This window comes from Rhinolophus sinicus, chromosome 15 (genome assembly GCF_057876585.1).
Source record: "Rhinolophus sinicus isolate RSI-liver-muscle chromosome 15, RSI-T2T, whole genome shotgun sequence".
Classification (NCBI taxonomy): domain Eukaryota; kingdom Metazoa; phylum Chordata; class Mammalia; order Chiroptera; family Rhinolophidae; genus Rhinolophus; species Rhinolophus sinicus.
In genome coordinates this window covers 44,678,188-44,699,222 of record NC_142515.1, presented here as the reverse complement: position 1 = coordinate 44,699,222, position 21,035 = coordinate 44,678,188, and the positions used below count along the sequence as shown (strand labels likewise).

The 21,035-nt window shown below is 33.2% G+C and overlaps 1 long non-coding RNA gene across 1 annotated transcript in view; it reads right to left on the bottom strand.

Moving 5' to 3' along the window:
- Positions 1-14,927: 14,927 nt before the first annotated feature.
- The window catches only part of LOC141572800 (uncharacterized), a 631,723-nt gene continuing 625,615 nt past the window's right edge, over positions 14,928-21,035 (bottom strand). The window contains exon 8 of the long non-coding RNA XR_012498295.2: positions 14,928-15,031. This is a non-coding gene — a long non-coding RNA (uncharacterized LOC141572800). The remainder of the gene's footprint in view (positions 15,032-21,035) is intronic.

The following is a 21,035-nucleotide window of genomic DNA, read 5'->3' as shown; positions in this document are numbered from 1 at the left end:
ATAAGGATATACAATCTCTGGGCCATATTTGGTGATATTTATTTAAAGTCCTTTTAAACAGTAGCACTCAGAATTAAACTGAATAATTTAGTTATCATTAGATCAGCACCCACAAATTAGGAGTAACTTCCCCTTGATCTGAACAGTATCCTCTTTTGAAATAGCCTAAGATCAAATTAGTCTTTTTGCTCAGACACTACATACTGTGGAGTCATGTACAATTCCATTATCTTTTTTATAAATGATAACATTAAACCTTCCTTTTCAATACCATACTTTAGCCTTTGTACTCTGTGAACTATGCATCCTTTCTTAATTAAAATATAATTACATTAAAAAAGATTTACCCTTTTAAAATGTTTTGTTTGATGGGCTTTGACAATGTACACATTCATGTAACTGTCACTGATATCATGATATAGAATATTTCCATTCCAGCAAAAATTCCCTTGTGCCCATTTAAAGTCGATCCTGGTCCTATAAACAGGAATCTGTTTCTGACCCTATAATTTTGTCTTTTCTAGAATATCATAAATGAAACCACACAGTAGATTTACCTTATGTTACAGGTATTAAAGTTTTAAAAATGTTAATATTTACTGATTAAATGTGATTTCTATAGAAGAACTGCTTGTAATTTGAAGTCAAACCTATTTTAATAAATATGATCAAGGATCATTGTTGAATCAAAGTAAACTTTAGGAAGCATTTTTATATAGTTTCAGTGTCTGTGGAAAACTCTCACCAGATTAAAGCAACAACAACAAAAAAACTAATGCAAAGTCAGTTTAACAAACCAGATGTCTCAGAGAGTTGAGAGCTATCATCAAAGTTTCAAGCAACTAGCTAGCAATTTTCCTAATTTTTTTTAATCACAAAAATGAGTTTTATTGATTCTGAGTTGAGTGTCCTGAGAATTGGCACCTTCTGGAAAAGGAGATAACAAAATCTATGTGCCAATCAAGGTCAGTGACTTATTCCCCTTAAATATCTCTCCCCCCTCATAAGGGACAGAGCTTATCAAAAATTCAAAATGAAACTCATATTTGATACTTAGAGGTTAATACAGATTTTTGAAAGTTTTTAATAAAGAAATTTAAATCTAAAAATATATTTTTATTACATAACTATTTTTAATAATGACTTAAAAATAACATACCACCAAAAATATAATAAAAACAAGAACGAAGAAAGATAACTGTATTGCCAATGAGTAACAACCACATTGCAAGTGGTAAGAAAAAAAAACAAAACTAACCTAAGTAGCATTGAAAAATAATGATGATATACTGTAAAGCTGAAGACATAAGAAACTGTATACATGTACTATAATATAATTAATAAAGTTGTTTTTCATAGGGTATGAGTGAGTAATTCTGAAATGACTTTATGTTTATACTGGAGTTGAACAAGTAAGTACGTGTATTGTATGTATGAGGACCAGGTTAATCAATTTTGGAGAAAAAAAGTTACAAATAAGGAAAGGGGACGGTTAAAATAAACCAAACGGCATTGGATTGAAATGAGAAGTGTAAAGTATGAATTCATTCAAGTAGATAAATGATAGTTGGTAAATGATAGGGACAGAGAGAAAGTTGTGTGTGTACCTGGGCTTAGTATATATACATGCATATAGTTTTGAGCTCTGCCAACTGAGAGGCAATGATTTCCCAGTAGCAATGAGTACACTTAGCACCCAGATCTTGGTTTTGAAGTATTCTCCAATAAAAGGAATTGGGGCCCTGTGATGGAAAATTTTATGTGTGAGAAGTACCTAGATGCTTGATCAAACACCAGTCTAGATGTTCTTATGAAGGTCTTTTTTTAAATATGAGATTAACATTTAAAATAGTGGACTTTAAGTAAAGCAGGTAACTCTCCATAAAGTGGGTGGCCCTTATCCAATAAATTGAAGACCTTAAGAAAAAAAGACTGAGGTCTCCTGAAAAAGAGGATATTCTGCAAGGAGTCTGCCTTTGGACTCCAGACGGTGTGCTTGTCAGGCAGATTTCAGATCTGCCAGCCCCATGATTGTATGAGTTAATTCCTTGAAATAAGTTTTTATCATTCTCTACCCCCTCCCACCCCCACTCCCCCAACATACTCCATTGGCTTTGTTTATCTAGAGAACCCTGACCAACACTGTCTCTTTGGAGAAGTGGTTGAATCCAAGGCTGAGGCAGAAAAAATACAACATCAGCCTGGAACATCTTATGGTTCAGATAGATTATAAGGAGGTGCCACCAAAAGGAGAGGGGCAGGTTGAAAGAACACCTAAGTGAACCTGAAAGAGCTCCTCATGGTTAGAATTAGAGCATTCTGAATAAATAAATAAATAAATAAATAAATAAATAAATAAATAAATGCTGATAATAATGTATTCTAATCTATAGAATAAAATAAATATCCATGGACGTGATAAAATAAATAATTCAACAAATAAATAAATGAGAAGGGAAAATCCTCCTTACAGAATAATTTCAATGAATAAATATAGAGGAGAAAGGAAAACAGGAAATTCACCATTAGGCAAACAACACAGAAATAATTGTTGCAGACAAGATCTACTGATTGATGCTAAAATCAGTGGATGAATGTTTGAGAAGAAATGGGATTTTTACATATTCTAAAATATGTCCCTAAGATATTTATTAGTTATAAAAGAAAACAACAACAACAACATTAACTTTGCCGTGGGAAAACCAGGCAGACACCACCTAACCAAGTAATCAAGGTTCATTAACATCACTAGTCAGAAAACACACAGATATGTACCTCCTGATGCACGAGAAGGCAAAGCGTTGTTTTGGTGGCATACTTGCCAAACTGTATAACTAATTTCTTATTATGAGAACATACCAGCCAAATCCAAACTGAAAGACAAGACTACAAAAGGCACAAACCATTAGTCTTCAAAAAGGTTAAGATACTAAAATACAAATAAACAATGAGAAACCGTCACAGGTTGGAAGACACTAAGGAGATACATGTACAATGTAGGAATGGTTCCTGGAACAGAGAGAGATGGAAACTGGTGAAATTCACATCAGGTCTGTCGTTTAGTTAACTACATTAACTACTATTTAACTTTGTCGCAATGTTAATTTCCTACTCTTAGTAATTGGACTAAGGTTATTTAAGTTAACATTAGAGAAAGCTTAGTAAAAGGTAAATGGCACATCTGTGCTCTATTTTTGCAACTTTTCTTTAATCTAAAATTATTTCAAAATACAATGTTAATAAAAATAAATGCTATATCAGAATTATACCTTTCAATACATATTACTTTAAATATTACATTAAAAAACAAATATTTTCCTTTAACTCAGTTCAGTTATAATGATTGGTGAATTATGACTAGAAATGTAATATTTTTGAGTAAAATTATCTTTTGGAGTGAACTTATTTCTATGCAAATATGCCATAAAATATGAATTTAGCGATGTTCCTGTACCTGGTTCATAGCATATTCAATTATTTTATTTTAACTATAAATCTTCCTTCAACAAATTGAATGTAAAGTAAAATTTGGAAGTGTTTTATATTGCAAAAGTGAAAGAACCACCTGGTTTCAGTACAGTATCACTATTCTAAATTATTTATACTAGCCATCACTTCAGACAGTATTTTTATTAAAACTAGTAATTAATCCCCTGAGGCAGGGCAGGGGAAGATCAACCTCAGACTGTGGGCATTGGAAGTTGGACTTCTTAAACCAGTTCTCTACCTTTACACACACACACACACACACACACACACACACACACACACTCATGCATATTCCTTGTAGAAGGAGCTATCACCAATTTTTGAGCCTTTCGCGGCATACCCTACTAAATTTTGTATCTCTTTAGTTTTCCCCCGTATTGATATGTGATTTGGCTTTATCAGATCTGCTGAATCAGTTACACTTCAATATCCTTTCCATCTTTCTCAGTTATCATTTTGTTGTTGTTCTTGTCTTCTCTCCTGTTCTATCGTTGCATGTTCATGAGTTTAAGACAAATCTCTTTTTTTGCTTTAACATGATTCTGAGTCAGAGGTGTATTAAATAGAGATGTATTTAATCACTATCTTTATTTGGAGTCTCTCCATAATTTTTTTAAAATTTTATTTTTGTTACATAAAAATTTATTTGGAAATGGAAAAAATATAAAGAATTCATAATGTGTGAGAAAACTGCCATCAAAACCGCACTCTAAATACCAACTATTAATAGTGTGCAATATATATTTGTAGATGTTTTCCAAAAAAAAAATCACTCTAGAAATTGATTCTACCAAATTGAAACCATCAACACATATAAATACATAGTAACAAAGAACTGGGAGCTATTTAAATGTTAACAGGCAAATGGATAAATAAACTATGATGAATGCATTATATAAAATAGTATATAGTGATTAAAAATAGTTCTATATGCATTGACATAGAAAAATGACTAAAAGTACTAGGGAAAGAAAAGTAAGTTGCACATGCATATTTAGAACACATTATAATGAGTGTGTGTTTATATTGATAAATGAATTATATCCATACAAAATCAATAAAAAAATCATATATGACATAAACAAAATTAAGTGAGTGATTAGAACCTTGAAATTATGAGTAAAAGGGGAATATATGCACACACATGAAAAAGAAAGTGTATATATATATATATATATATATATATATATGCAAAAATATATGTAAATACATAATCTTGGCAGGGAAAAGAAATTACAAGATAAATGGCAAAAAACATAAAATATCTATTATACAATTTAACTGTGGTCAAAATCATCCATGGAAAAACCAAACAAACAAAACAAGAAAAAAAATTGATAAACAAGTTAAATGACATACTCAAACAGGGAAACATATTTGCAAAAATATGACAGTATTTTTAGACAGTTATATTGTTAGAGCTTCCCTCTACATCAATGGAATAAATATTTATTTTTTCTTATACAAAAGTCAAATTGGAGCAGGAATAGATATTAAGCAAAGAAGACAAACAAATACCTAACTTAGGAAAAGTGCTCAAACACAAGAGTAGTCAAAGAGATGCAAATTAAAGAAATGAGATATGATTTTTCATCCCTAGATTGGCAAAAATTGGAGAATTTTGAATAACGAAATTATTGCATATGGCTTATGAGTTCAAATTGGTACAACCTTTCCAAATGGAAAATTGACAATATAGATACAATGCCTTAAAAAGTGTGAATACTTTTAGGACTTTATCCCATGGAAGCACACACACACACAAACACACACACACACATACACACATCAGCACTGAGTAGAAAAGTAAGTGTTGAAAACCTCAATATTTCCACACCTAAGGAAATTAGATATAAAATGTTGGCACATTCATGTAATACTATATAAACACTAAAAATGAGGGTACAGATCTGTATTGACATAAAACTGTATATTACTGTTTAGGTATGTGTCTTATGATACCATTTATATTTTAAAAATTGAATAGATTTTATGTATGCTTAGAAAAATGTCTGGCAGACATTTTTATGTTAACCATGTTTATTTTCAATGAAAAAAAATTAGGACAATTTAAAAATATGTTTGTTTCTTTATGAGCATTTTACCTGAAATTAACGTGAATTACTTGAGTAACAAATAATAAATTATATATGACTCATAAAAATGTTTTAAATGCTCAACTGTGACTTTAATATAATAAAAAAACAGATTATATGTGGTGGGCCTGACAAAATCAGGGGAACACTTTTAAAGAGGTTCTAGAGGTCAGAGACTCAAAGCCGTAGAAAGACTCTCTCCCTCTCTCTCTCTCTTCATTACTGGTTTTCAAGAAGCAAGGGCATGGATTCTGCCAACAACCAGAGGAGGGTAGGATTCAGATCCTGCTCTAGTTGAGCATCCAGATGAGAATACAGTTTGGCTGACATCTTGATTTCACTATTTTGAGATCTTGAATAGAAACTTGTGTCTGTACTTCTGCGCTAAACTAACTTTGAGATAATAAATTGGTGTTTTAAGCCATAAAGCTTGCAATAATTTCTTAACGGCAAAATGAAAAATGAATTATATATATCTCCACAATAACAGTAGCTTTTCTGGGTAAAAGTGCCAGGGCAAAGTGGGATGTCATTAGAGAGAATTCAGGTAGTTAAATGGTACTTTCACTTTTTATTCATATTTTGCATCTTTGACACTAATTTTGTACATGCCATTTCTTAATTTCTTATTTTTTTTAAACTGAAAAACAAAGATTAAGAAAGTAAGAAAACATTTAGGTAAAGATCTATAAAAACACAACCTAAGTAGATTAAAACTTATTTTTTTCTCATTATTCCAAGAGGTAGTCTCTGAATTTTGGTTTTTCAACACCCTATTATGTTAGTTAGTGTCATTACAACAGGTGGTAAACTTCAACGAAGAGATACTCAAACGTGCGTGAAAGATTATTGGAAACCAACAAGGGACAGTGAAATACCTCAGAACTAGCAGAAGAGCTGTTGCTTCCCATAGGCAATAGGCAATGTCACCAGAATTCAGAAGAACTGTCCTCTGACTGTCCAGTAGGAGTTGTGATCTTTGGTTGAGGGACATGCCTGTAGCCCAGCAGCGAGGAAATAGATAATAAATATTCTGATCTTAATCTGTTTCTTTATCTAATTTCCTGCAGTTACCTTCCATTGAGCAAATCTAACCAGAAGGCAGACATCAAAGAAACTGCTTGATGCAGTGCATAAAGAGTAACTTGCAGAGGCACAATCAAAATGAAAAAACGGGTCTGGCGGGGCAAATAGGACAATGTGTAGAGGAGGAGATAAGATAATGGCTGTTTATATATGTGTCAACATATGAATTAAGATTTGAAGGACATACATCCTCCTGCCCAAGGACATTGCATTGATTTGTCTGTCATATTATCAGAATTCATGTTGATGATCTTTAGGAAATTATAATGTTTGAGTCCAGTCTTAAAAAATAATACCTTTTTTTTTTTCCTTTTCACACATAGAATAGGAGACATACTTGGATAGACAGGTAATGATAAGATGGGATGGACCTGACTCAGGTGTTATGTCTTTGGGAAGATACACCAAAGCTGTTACTATAGTGAGGAGTCCTAACTATTGAGGTAGGATAAAGTGTGGGAAGAAAAATGGCTTGCCCAGTAATCATTTGCCATTGATAATTTAATTGTATGTGTATGTGTGTGTGTCTGATATCAGGGAAATAGTAATAAAATGTAACAGAACACATTTTTATTCATTTTCTTTATACTGTGCTTTTTAATACAGTGAAAAAACAGAACTTTGCATATGGATGAAGGTTTACTAGTTCTAAGAACAAGATACCTGTAAGACCTAAATTGGCTTTCTGCCTGAATGCATTCCTTCAGTACTCAATTGAAACCCAAAGTTAAACCCCAGCTAATTGAATGGTTCAATTCAAGTACTGTTCTCAAAGATAGGTAGCTCTAAAGTTAATACCCCATTGAGTAGAATAAGAGATTCCAACTACTTTCTTGTGTAGTGTCAAGAAAAGACACCGAATGGCCATTTTTAAATTTACCTGAAACACATAAAGAAGTAAAGTAAATGACTATGCCTATTTTTCAGAATGCCCTATTTTCTGACTTGGAATAACCATTGACTTGTCTTATTTTATTAATAGTTTTTAGGTGGTGAAAAAATAATTATTTGAGATGATGTTTCAAGATATTGTACCTCTCTATTCATGCTTGTTTTATTGTATGAGTGAGAAACTTACTAACACTTTTTTAGAATAAATTTATAGTTTTGAAAAACAATTCAACAAATATTTGGGCCCTTCACAATCACAAACAATCTTGGTAAATGTCATTGTTGATGTTGTTTTTGCACATACAAAATTTGTGGCGAAAATGAATACATATAATTTACTAGTTCCTGACTTAGTAAAAAAATAGGGAGACTTGAGTGATGCTTAACTATTAGAAAACTTTAACCTTTAAGATGTACATGAATAAAAACAGCTCAAAGAAGAATTAATTTGTATAATACAAAACATTTTATAAAATATAATTAAATGTAGAATTTAAAATGGGCACTTACGTAGCTAAATTCATATTCTGAATAATATTATATATTTCTACAGCACTTTAGAATACACAAGACTATGTTCTTGTATATTACCACATTTGATCATCCTATCGTCATGACATATTTAAGTATCATTGTCCATTTTATGCAGATGAGAAATATGAGCCTATGTTATATAGCTTTAAGTGGAAGAACTGGACTTGAACACAGATGTATTAAGCTCATGTAAGTTTTCGTAACTGCTAACAGAATACATTTAACAAAGCTATATCGAGCATGCCCATTCTGGGTGCAGAATCACTCTTTACATTTGTAGCACAGCAAAGAAGCACTCTTGAAGGGATTTTTGCTGAACCATCTTATAAAAGAAAACACAACTGGCACGTATAGCAAAGAAGCATGAGGTCTGTCAGAAGCCCTACACATTGGCTCTTTCCTAAAGAAAAATATTGTGTATTGTATGAAGTGGTAGCTTTTTTTTTTTTTTTTTTTTTTTCCTTTATGAATAAGGGTAGTTGATGGAACATTGCTCAATATACCCATTCAAAGAACAAATTGGGAACACTGATATATTATCTTTGAGAGGCTAGTAATATCCAATCTGAAAAACAAACAAACAATATCTGTTAAGTTGCAATGGTGGAAATAGCTAAGAAATATAAAGAATCAGCTTGAATTTCTGTATTAGTATTTTTTATAGTGTTCATTCTATCAGAGGAAACCCACAAAAGGCACATCTCTCTATTCCACTGACATGAAGTTTTAACATCAAATAGAAGGAAAAAGGTATGTCACTTTCCCCGATGCAGCATTGAAAATTCTGACATGTCCTTATTCACAGAGTGGAAATAAACATTTACTTCAACTTATGCAAGCCAGTTTAGAGAATTTAGACCATATGGCTCTTTTGTTTTGTACTGTAACATAGGTTTTATCCCATTTATTCTTTGTAAAATTAAGCCTGTCTTCCATGATAGGTACCCAGAGAGCTTTTCCTATTTATTTTAATTACATTCCTATATCTACTACTCCTAAGTGTCTTATTAGGTTAGCCTATTCATAGGCACTGAGTATTTTTAAATGGCACTTTGTGTTTCACTAAATATGAAATTATTAAAGGAAAACAGATATGAGGTGCTTCTTGCTGATTTTTACCTTTATATTACTAAGTTCAACCCCTGCAACCTGTACTCTCACATCATAAATGAACCACATTGTGAATCAAAGTTTTCCATTTCCATTGCATTATGCTGTATGGATTAATCTATAATTTAAGCAACAGATTAACTGGCCATCTACCATATGGCATTTTATCCTAGAAAAACCAGTGCCTGTCTCACATTGCAATTTAAGTTGCTTAAAAATTGTGATGCTCAGTCTGTCATTTTCCTCTAGAAGCCAAACATAAATACATCCAAACTACATAGGTAGCATCCTAAACACAAATTGTACCTACTGACAGGCAAATATGCATGTAATTTTAGTTAATTTATTGGTCATACCTCATTTCTAGCTAGTTGAACATAATTTCAAAGAAATAGCGATATACAATTGTCATGCGGGAGACCCTGCTCGCTGCGCCATTTGTCGTGCAGGGCGTCCGGCTCCCGCTCCCCATACAAGAACGCAGGATATGGTGAGGCCAAAAAGGAACACCCATGGAGCCATAGGTAGGGGAGTCATACCACTATATTCTCTCTGGCGGCACTATACTCTCAATGGAGGCTGGATTCACACTGTCCGCAAACCGCCATCCACACTTGCCAGCCCAGCCACCATCTTCTTGCTAGCCCCCATTCTTTCTCTCTTTCTGCTAGCGTAGCCACAGCAGTTATATTAGTGGCCATTGGCTCACTGGTTACAGCTGACGGCCAACTAGCCACAGCTGATGGCCATGCAATCACAGTTGATGGCCATTTACTACCTGAGCCAGGCACCTGTCTATGTGAGGCCGAGAGCCTGGAAACTACTTTCTGGGGCTCTGCCCCCACAACAATTTGCAGGGGAAAAAAACAAAAACAAGATGAGAAGATTTTTTTTCTCCACCCTCAAGATTTCAAGATGGAAAGCCAACCAATGTAGTTTCGCACAATTTGTAATACAGAATAATGTATGGATTTTTTAAAAAATGGTGAAGTTATTTCCTCAAAATATTTTTGATTCTATACAAAAGTAACTAGAAGAGAAATAATGTATTGTTTTACATAGAAGCAGGACTTCTCATCTGCTAAAATGATTTAGAAAATATGGTTTATGATGCACTCTGAGCCATGCATTATGGTTAGAATATATATTATTTTAAATCTACAAGCATTTTAATAAAGGATATTCATGGGCTCATTTAAGAAACAAATTTACAAGAACTTGTTGAGATGTGTTCACATGAATAAAGACTCCTTTAAGTCTATCAGCAAGTTGCCTCAGAGTATGAGACCAAACTTTGACTAGCGGGAATGACCTGTGATTGTGATCAGCCACTGGGTGGTAATTGTGAGTCTGAATACACGTTCTCTTTCTAAATGGTTCGACTCTACACTGATTGTTTACAAGTGTTTTGTGTCAAGTGTTGTTTGAATCACCTGTTAACACACCAGCAATAAAATAGTTTGTTTGTCATTGATTATTTCTAAAATGCAAAGTATTACGTACTCTCCCAGTATTTTGGTTAAGGTGTATGCGAGGGTTAAGTGGAGCTCAGGAAAATAGCTGAAACACGTACTCTTACACAAGAACAAAACAAAACAAATCTTTATGAAACTGTTATTTATTTCATAGTGTTCAGGTCATAGCCCGTACAGTCATATCAGTCAATAAGCCTTGTGCAACGGGATAACTTGGGGCATTTTAAATAGGATATATCTGTCTGTACTATTTTGTTCCTTTTATATTGATACTGGAGTCTTCTGTGACTGGTTAGAATGTAGAAAATAGCAAGAACCCAATATCTTACTCATCTTTTCATCCAACCAATGTAAAACTTAGCTCCTTACACATTGCAGAACTTAAATGTTACTTTGTGTATTAAAAAACAAAAGATTTTTAACCAATTTTAAAAATAGTTGAAGTAAGTTGGTAGGTAATGTTTGAAAAGAGATAAATTTTGGGTTTGTGACCTAACAATGGTTATGAAAAGTTATCCAACTAGATACATAGTGTGTACTAAAGTGGTATGAGCCCAGATTCTGAATCCATTTCCGTAGATTCAAATCTAGCTCTGCCACTTATCCATCTCAAGTGTATTAGATAATTCTTTTGCGTCTCAGATTCCTCAAGTGCACAATGAAGACAATAAAAGTATATACATTACAGCGTTGCTGTGAGCATCCCTGAATTAATATTAATATATGTAAAACACTTAGAACAGTGCCTGCAAATAATCATTGTTTTGTGTTAACAATTGTTATTGTAAGCCCAAATGTGGTGGTAGACATTATTATACTTTATCTATGGTTCAGTTTTGTGATTTATCCAAGTTCTTTATCCACTGTCACTTTGGGGATAAAATTTGGATATATAATTTTGGGTATATAATTTTTGAGATTCTGATTTCTGAGCCTTTTATTTGTACTTCTATTCTTCAGTTTACATATTGGCGAAGGGGAGATTCTACTAGTAGCCTATTTTAGAGTTTTTATATAGTAAGGGCTAATGAAATATATAAGACACTCTCCAAATAAAGAAATATATATCTTCCAGTAAATCAGTAGAGAATTGCATTTAAAGATGTATAACATCATTCATCCAAGTACCTTAAAATTGACTTATGGACAAGTATGATTCTATTTAAGAGCCAGAGAAAATGAGATCTGAAATTACTTTTTTTAAAGGTCAAAAGGCAGAAAGATAGTAACAAAATTGAAGCTTCTGAATTCCTACCAGAGCAGGCTAATCAGTAAGCCTACCTGAGTCTTCCCAAGTCATTCTAATGACCTAGATGGTGAACAGTTAATTTTCCACATGAGTGCATTAGACATAGGGACACTTGACTCCATCACTCCCTCTGGCTCCTCACTGTCTTTCCTACACTGATTTCCAAAAAGCTTGTACCTCTCTTTGATGAGAAAAGTCCTTGTAAAGCTGAAGTACGCTGAACAACTTTTGCTAGTGTATAGTGGAATGGTCCAGGCTTTTGCATAGACACAGGTCCAGTTAGTAAAACTGCTCAACAAATAATTGCCGACCATTTATTATGTGCTGGTTTCTATGCCAGACAAAAGAAACAATCAGAGATGACATTTGCTTCATTAATCTCTTACAGCGAACATCTTCAACAATAGACCTGTTCTGATATGCCAAAGGATTAATAGTCCTGGAAAGTTCCCCTGATAGCTCCCTTTTAAATTAGCCCACCAAATGTTGAACACAAAGTTGCAATCTGCTGACTTGGCCCAATATACAGAAACAGAGAGTTAATTACATATGCTCACCTCTCACTGCCCTAAGTCACGCTTCTCTCATGCATCATATACACAGGCATCCCCCAAACCAGTCCGTCTCCTCTGGTGGGCACACATGGTGGACCCCTCTTTGTACTTCTATCCCAAACAAGGTGCTGATATATCTTCTTTTTTCACTTACCTTAAACTTTTCCACACTATTATAATACCTGCACTTGCTATGTTTTCATATCCTGATATATACCATAGTCCGTTTACAGGATTCCAGCCTCCCCGCCTTCCATGCTAATATCAGTTCCACTTTTCTTGTCTCAATTTAGCTTCATATTGAGTTTCCAAGTATTTAATACAATATATAAATATTTCTGTAATTTTGTGCAAAGAGAAAGTGGAGTCTTCCAATGGAGAATCAGGTGTGTGTCAGTTTGAAATTTCTAGAAATCCAGAGATATTTAAGGCTGGGCTCACGGACCTCCTAGATGACTTCTAGATGGACTAAAGATGGGATATAGCTTATGAACTCCCATGAAATTGGATGTGAAATATATATATATATATATATATATATATATATATATATATATATATATGTACAAATATGTAAAAATATACATATATAGGGTGCCAGAAAATGTACACAAGTGGACATTTTGGTCAACTTTGCTCAAGCAGTAGTTTGCCATAATCAGAAGTGTCTGGATGCTGATGGTAACCACTTTGAGCACCTCTTGCAATTGCAGATGTCAAACGTGACTTGTATCTATCTTTTGTTATCAGTATATATTGAGTATTATAATTTTAATAGTTTCCCTTTCTTAAAATGTATATACATTTTTGGCACCTTCTGTATATGAAATATATATGTGTCACATTATATATGTGTGTATATATATATATATATATACATATATATATATATACACACACATATATATATATATTACATATACATATTTTTTTCCAGAAAATATTTCATAGCTATACTCAGATTACCAACAAGAACTGAGACTCAAAAGAAAAATAAACATTTCAAAAATTATTATATAAAGGAACAGGTAAATGTTTCTGTGAAAAGAAATCATCCCCATAAAGAGGAAAGAGTTTAAAAATGTAAAGTGTATAATATTGATATTACAAACTCACAGGACTGATCAGAGAGGAGCTGGACACATGTGCATAAATGGAAAAGAGTAGAGAAGATTCAAGGACACCATTTCTATTTCATCATGAGCACAGAGGAAAATTTTGAAGAAGGATGCAGTTATGGAATAACAATGCTTTTAGCTTTATGATCACTGATTACATAACCAGTCCTATGCAAAGCATTGTGCATGAATTACTTAGTGATCACTACAACTTTATGAAATAGGTACTAGAGTGCATTTCATTATTCCATTTTACCTATAAGAAAACTGATGCTCAGTCAGGATAAGTAACTTGATAATAATTGTGTAGCTAAGTGGCTGAGCCGTGATGTAAACCTTAATCATTACACAGTGACTAACCAGTACTAACTGGAGCAAAAGGTTGATTTTGAGATGAAAATAGAAATGAGATTGTGCAGGAAAAGGAATAAACTGGCACATGAATAAAATCCTATTAACTCATTCAAATTTATGTACGGCTTGCTAATAAGAGTCCACATCCTCGGTGACTTCTTGGTCTGCTGCAACTACAAAAAGCTTCTCTTACAACTGATTTCAAATGTATAAAATTATCATTTAATAACCTATTTTAATCCTTTTTCCTTTTCATATGATAAAAATGATTCTTTAACAATGGGGATTCTTGCTAGCTATTGTCTCCTTTATCATGCAGTTGCTTTATAAGATACTCTTATTAAAATGCCAATTATAGTTCTGATAAAAGATGAAAAATGCTGCAATTCATTTTGAGTAAGAATGGATATTAACACTTTTCACTTTGTGATTATGTACCTTGTCCTTATTAAATAATATAAAATTCCTTTCTTTTCTCATATTTAATGAAATGAATTGGAGACAAGTTGCTGACCTTTCAAAAAGAATCTCACTAGAACATTGAGTCAGAAAGCAAATTGAATAAGTAAGCAATTACCAGGGGTTATTCTTTGCTTTGGATTTTGATCAATGACAATGGAATGTGCAGCTGCCATAGATATAGTTGGCGTTGAAATGAGGAATTTGTACTTCTAGTGATTCTACAGAACACTTGTATGTTGAGCGAAGTGGAAGACACCCTGGCAGTCTTATAAGAAACTCTTTAAGAAATAAACTAGATGCTTGAATGCCTAAATATGAAAAACTTTTTAAATGAATCTGTTCAAAATTTTGATCATGTAGTAATAAGTTTAGAATAAAAAATTGTAGTGTTCAAGATCATTGTAAATATTTTTATCTTCCCTGTGGAAACCAACACAAAAAAATAACCCCAGAAATTTCCCAGTGGAAACTGACTTCATTTTACATATGATTATTTTGTGGAAGCTTACCTGGTATTGACCAGAAGCTCTCTCCTGCAGAAAATCATCTTGAGATTTTTCCAACCAGCCACTGGTTCAATGCACTGCAAGTGTCCAGTCACTTGTAGCTTTGCCTAAACCAAATAACATACCAATTAATCACAATTTGTAGGTAATAATGAAATTTATATGCTGAAAGATTTGTGCAGTAAAATCTTTCAGGGGGAAAATTTTTCAGGGGGAGAAAAAGCACAGGTTACCACTTGTTTGAATAGTTCATCCACATATATAGTCAATTTTATTTGATGTTTTTTAAGAATATTAATATAACTGATGATGATAATGATACAGATAAAGAGAATTTTTGGTTCAAAAACTCAGGAATTCCCTGGGTGAAATCTGAAACTGGCCCAGTTACACAGAGGGCAAGGAGAGACCAAATAAAGATGCAGACCTCTCCAGATTGGTAGGTGAAAATTTTAGAAAGCAAGGAAACTTACATAGGAAGCTTGTCTTGGGTGGCTGCAAGAGATTAGATCTCTGTACCTGCCTGCCAGAATCTTGGGATCAGTGGGAACAGTGGGAAGAATATGTATTCCAAGGACAAGGGAGGGGTGAGGAGCCGCCTGTTGCCCAGGTCCAGCTCATTGGTCAAGTGGTGGTCATGCCCTCGTGATGAACTTTTCCAATAATAGTAATAAAAACATTAATTTTGTGTTATTAAGTACCGGACACTGTTTTAGTTGTAAACTCAATATCCATGGTATATGTTCAATTACCATGAAAGATGTAGCTCTGAAAATTAATTTGTAAGTTGTTACATACCCACACATAGATAGGTAATGTATGTTTCTCTGATGGCCTTGCAATTTCTGAGTGTGTCTCCATATATATGAGTCAGTAAATACCATTTAGAAACTTGTATCCATATCGAAAAACTCACGCCTCAAATATGATTGGAAGATGTGAGTGATAGCACAAAAGTTGCATGCATTTCTTCAGTATCCAACGTGAAAAGGGAAGACTGGTAAGAGGTGGAGAAGGTAAGATAAAGAAAGTCAGAAAGCTAAGCAAGCAATCAATTTTAGGCAAAGTCTCAGGCTCAGGTTGCAAAAAAAGTGACCTGGTCTTCCGAAAACAATCCACGTATGATTTCCCAGTGCTGCCAAGACCCTATTGCTTTGATTAGGAGGCAATTGTATTCCTTATTGGAAATACTTTTAGGTCTCTTTCAGAATCCTCTGTGCAGGAAACCTCAACCATTCCTTATGCTAATATTGCTAGAATGAGCATAAATTCATTACTGTTTTTATGACAAAAAAAAAGAATGACGTTACTTCTTATTAAACAAATTAGTACAAAACTCATATAAGCAAGAGGAGAGGTTCTTCTTTAGCTAATTATTTACTGAAAAAAAGAAAGATCTGATGCCAATAAACCTGGTTTTAGCCTACATGTAGACAACTAATGAGTTACTTTTACTTATTATTGATTTTGTAGAGTATATCATAATTTAAAAATGCCTATTAATAGAAAATTCTATTCTGTTTACCTGCCAATTATTATTGATGCAAGTGAATACAAATATTAGAAAAACATAAACATATAAAATCAATATAAATCACAAATTACAATCTGTCTCAAATAAAAGCTAGATAGAAATCCAGTATCCTCCGTTGGCATCAAGACTTTGCTATTTATTTTATAAGACAAGACAAAGAGAGTAAACATCACTTAATTGGAGAACATTTGAAAGGCTTTATTTAACACAACATTCTAATCTAACATATTTTTGTCTTGTCTGAGATTCCGAAAAGAGAATATCAGGGTTCAGTTTCTGCCATTGAACTCAAAATATGTATCACGATAAGTCAACTTCAGGTCTTTCAGGAAAGTATTGGAGGGTTGATTGGGATTATTGGGCGATGAGTTTAAATCATTCTGTGATAATGAATTTGAGACTTATTTTTTATATAATGTATGATATCAAGGATAGGGAAGTGCCATAATTGTATTAATAGCTCAAAAATTAATATAACTGAGTTGTCAGTGAAAACTGAATTGTATAGGAGATAGAAATGAAGCAAGAAAACAAATTAGGAGTCTGTTCAATAGGTCATGTGTTGATGATAATGAAGTCATGGATTAGGCAGTGGCCCTGACCATGAGGAAGAGTAATAGATTAATTCTCATATTATTTCATTTTTGCAAATATTTACTTCATGACTTTTCTGAAACGTAATTGTGCGAAGAAAAAATCAAATTTTCAAGTTCTGTAACATCTAAACAGTTTGGTATATTTCAAAAAGATAAGACATAGTGTTCTTGTAACCTCAAATACTTAGTTCATTGCCTGAGACATTATTGGTGCTCAATAAATACAATTTTTAATGAATAAATTCATGGATAAATGAGAAAACCTGAATGTTACTGTGACATCATGTAACTTCATGCCAGTCTCTTAACTATTCTGAGATTTTAATTTCTAATCTATAGAAGAGGAAAGGAACAACATTCATTTATGATTAAACCACTTAATAAAATAGGTATAAAAGGAAAACACCTTAACATAATAAAGGCCATATATGATAAACCCTCATCTAATACCATAATTAATGGTGGAAAACTGAAGCCCTTTTCTCTATGTTCAGGAACACGACAGAGCTGTCCCCTATCACCTCTGCTTTTCAACATAGTGTTGGAAGTCCTCGCCAGAGCATTCATGCAAGAGAAAGAAATAAAAGGCATCCAAATAGGAATGAAGAAGTTAAACCGTCACTCTTTGCAGATGACATGATGCTATATGTAGAAAACCCTAAAAACTCCACCAAACAACAATTAGAAACAATAAATGAATACAGTAAAGTTGCCAGCTACAAAAATCAACGTACAAAAGTACATTGCATTCCTATATAGTAACAATGAAATCTCAGAGAAAGAAAAAAAAATCCTTTTGCAACTGCAACAAAAAGAATAAAATACCTAGGAATAAACTTAACCAAGGATGTGAAAGACCTATATGCTAAAAACTATAAGACATTTTAAAAAGAAATTGAAGAAGACACAAATAAATAGAAAGACATTCCGTGCCCATGGATTGGAAGAATCAACATAGTAAAAGTGCTCGTATTACCCAAAGCAATATACAGAATTAATGCAATCCCCATCAAAATCCCAATGGCATTTTTTAAAGAAACAGAACAAAAAATCATCAGATTTGTATGGAACCACAAAAGATCCCAAACAGCCAGAGCAATCCTAAGAAAAAAGAACACTCCCTGACTTTACCTTGTACTACAGGGCAACAATAATCAAAACAGCATGGTATTGGCAGAAAAACAGACTCACAGACCAATGGAATAGAATTGAGAACCCAGAAATAAACCCACATAAATATGGAAAGATAATTTTTGATGAAGAAGCAAAAAACATACAATGGAGAAAAGACAGCCTCTTTAATAAATGGTGCTGGCAGAATCGGAAAGCCAAAGCCACATGCAAAAGAATGAAATTGGATTGCTATCTGTCACCATGTACCAAAATTAATTCAAAACGGATCAAAGACTTAAGCATAAGACCTGAAACAATAAACTGCATAGAAGAAAACATAGATACTAAACTTATGGACCTTGGGTTCAAAGAACATTTTATGAATTTGACTCTAAAGTCAGGGAATTAAAATCTAAAATAAATGAATGGGACTATATGAAACTTAAAAGCTTCTGCACAGCAAAAGAAACCATCGACAAAACAAAGAGGCAACCAACTGAATGGGAGGAAATTTTTGCAAACAGTGCCTCCGATAAGGGGCTAATATCCAAAATATACAAGGGGCTCATACCATTCAAAAAAAAACAATGCAATTGAAAAATTGGGAGGACCTGAAGAGACATTTCTCTGAACAGGACATACAAATGGCAAATAGACATGTGAAAAAATACTCAACATCACTAATCATCAGAGAAATGCAAATAAAACCACAATGAGATATCACCTCCCCAAGTTAGAATGGCTATCATCAACAAGACAAATAGTAACAAGTGTTAGAGAGACTGTGGAGAAAAAGGAACCCTCATACACTGTTGGTGGGAATGCAGACTGGTGCACCGCTATGAAAGGCAGTGTGGAGGTTCCTCAAAAAATTACAAATAGAATTACCATATGACCCAGCAATCCCTCTCCTGGGTATCTACCCAAAAAATCTGAAACCATTTATCCATAAAGACAAGAGTTCTCCAATGTTCCTTGCAGCTTTAATTACAGTGGCCAAGACATGGAAACAACCAAAATGTCCTTCGATAGATGAATGGATAAAGAAGTTGTGGTATATATACACAATGGAATACTATTCGGCAGTAAGAAAAAATGATATAGGAACATTTGTGACAACATGGATGGATCTTGAGAGTGTAATGCTGAGCGAAATAAGTCAGACAGAGAAAGTAGAGAACCATATGATTTCACTGATATGTGGTATATAAACTGAAAACAACAAAAGAACAAGACAAACAACTGAAAGTACAAAAACTCATAGACATAGACAATAGTTTAGGGGTTACCAGAGGGTAAGGAGGGAGGGGAGAACAGGGCTCTAGAAGAGGGTAAACAGGGTCTAATATATGGTGATGGAAAGAGAACTGACTCTGGGTGGTGAACACACAATGTGAGATATAGATAATGTACTACAGAATTGTACACCTGAAATCTATGTAACTTTACTAACAATTAGCGCCCCAATCAACTTTATAGAAAAAAAAAAGAAAAGTAGTACCTACATCACAAACATTTCATTGAACAAGTAAAATGAAAAATGATTTTCTAAACTATAAAATTGTTTAATATTTTTAACATTTTTACTCTTGATATAATATGTTGGTTGTAGGCAATGTTATGCTTATAAGATTTTACATAAAAAGTTATTTAGTTTGCTATATCTTAAGTGTCTTTTTTCCTTATGTGCTACACATTTATTTATAGAACAAAATACTCTATGAGAACTGGAAATTAAACTTTAGAAGTTTCACAATGCAAAAGAATTAATTATTCCCATTTTATATACCTAAAATATATTTTATATGCATTTTGCCTAATTTAAAAACCTACATGAATTTTGTCTTTTACATTTTAATTCTAGAAAGTACCTTGATGTATGACTGGAAGTAATTAATTGGATGTTTTTATTCATTACCATTTCATTATGTCTTTTTACAAAGTCACTTTACCTGCTTATATCTCAGTTTTGTTAATTTTAAAAAGGAAAATAAGTGTTGAAGTAACTGTGGCTTAACAAAAAAGGGGAGGTGTCTAACTACATGGATTTTAAAATTTCTCATGGATAACCAACCATGAGATAACCAAGTTATATAAGCAAGAATGATAATTTCATTACAGGGAAAACTGATGAAATGTGAATTCAAAAAAACCAACATGATTAGTAAACTCTATCAGAGCTTTGAGGACACCAACTAGCTCTTTAAAAGCACACCATTTCTTAAATGGCAAGTAATCAGAAACATTCTGGGTTCTTCTGGAAATTGAGGTAAGCTGAAAAAATTAACACAAGAGAAATATAAAAAGATTTAAGAGATTTTGGTCAAACTTAAATGTCACCAAATCTTCTCCTATTTTTCAGGACCATAAAAGATGAAACTGTTCAGATTTTATTTAACTCAAAAATAACAATTCTGTACTACTTTGAATCTTTACTATTTTATTCCCTATCAATTTAGAGAAAAACAGAATCTCAGAGTTGGAAGGGGCATTAGGGTCACCCATTCTAGTGCTGCCTCCAATGTCTTAGAACTCTTTATTTTACTCAAATGTTGGCTTATTCTCCTATCTACTTCTTCACACAAATTATATCAATTTGGGGAAAAAACAAACAAACAAAAAAACACAAAACACTACTGGCTAGCTATTGCCTATATTGACACAAATTACCTTCCTATAAATGTTTTGCATCCTGGACTTAAATAAAGCAAGAACAGAAGAAAGCACAACTGCAGCTACACAACACAATGTTATATGGTGGATAAGTACCCTTGTCGTGCAGGGTGCCTGCAGGGGTCTCTGGTCCCGCTCCCCATACAAGAACGCAGGATATGGTGAGGCCGAAAAGGAACACCCACGGAGCCATAG